We start from the raw sequence: 1213 nt of genomic DNA on the forward strand, positions 1-1213 counted from the left end.
GTTTTTCGAGACAGGGTTTCTCTGTGTAGCCCTGGCTGTCCTGGAACTCACTTTGTAGACCAGGCTGGCCTCGAACTCATAAATCTGCCTGCCTCTGCCTCCCAAGTGCTGGGATTAAAGGTGTGCGCCACCACGCCCGGCTACCTGGCTCAATCTTATTTAAATGAACGCTATACAGAGACAACACTGTGAATTTACACGGGTACTCATTTTTCAATTTGTGATTTCACATCCACAAATGTAGATAAAACACCCCTTTGGGCCAGTGAGATGTCTCAGCAGACAGTTACCTGTTACCAAACCCAGTGATTTAAGTTCAATCCCTGGAACAGACATGGTTTTCTTCTTCAAGAAAACCAACTCATGGCCGGGTGTGGTGGCACAGGCCTTTAATCCCAGCACTTGGAAGGCAGAGGCAGGCAAATTTCGAATTTCTAAAATTTAAAATAGGCAAAAGAGTTCGAGGCCAGCCTGGTCTACAGACTGAGTTCCAGGAAAGCCAGGGGTACACAGAGAAATCCTGCCTCAAAAAAAACAAGAAAAAAAAAAAGAAAAGAAAAGAAAAGAAAAGAAAACCAACTCATGACTCTTGTCCTCTGGTTTCCACACACACATACTGCAGTTCCTAAGGACCTAGTATTTAACAAATCAAGAAAAAAATCAAACACTTAAGAAGACCTTTAGGTGTTGGAGAGGTGGCTCAGTGGTCAAGAGCACTGTCTATTCAGTTTTTAGAGCCCACATGGCAGCTCATATCTGCAACTCCGTTCTCAGGGGATCTAACGCTGCCTCTGGCCTCCTTGATGTAGACATGTGATGTAGACATACATGCAGGCAAAAGACCCATATACAATAAAGAAAGGAAGTCCCTTAATCTTTGCCTCTGTGGAAAATAAGGCAAAGTTCTGGGTCTCACCTCTGCAAATTTATTTCCAAAGAGAGTCATGTGACCTGCATTTATATTTTAAAACTTTCAAGTTTTTAAAGACTAAAATTTCACCAGTGGCAGAGGAGCACACTTTTAATCCCACTTGAGAGGCAGGGGCAGGCAGATCTCTATGAGTTCAAGGCCAGTCTGGTCTACAGAAAAAGTTCCTAGTCAGACAGGGCTACACAGTGAAACCCTGTCTTGAAAGACAAAACAAGGGCTGGTGAGATGGCTCAGTGGGTAAGAGCACCCGACTGCTCTTCCAAAGGTCCAGAGTTCAAATCC

General features: G+C 44.2%; 1 protein-coding gene across 3 annotated transcripts in view; it reads right to left on the reverse strand.

Moving 5' to 3' along the window:
• The window catches only part of Cdk5rap1 (CDK5 regulatory subunit associated protein 1), a 30992-nt gene that overhangs the window by 15345 nt on the left and 14434 nt on the right, over positions 1-1213 (reverse strand). The gene's annotated exons all lie outside the window — the stretch shown is intronic.

This window comes from Mus pahari, chromosome 3, assembly GCF_900095145.1.
Source record: "Mus pahari chromosome 3, PAHARI_EIJ_v1.1, whole genome shotgun sequence".
NCBI classification, from domain to species: Eukaryota; Metazoa; Chordata; class Mammalia; order Rodentia; family Muridae; genus Mus; species Mus pahari.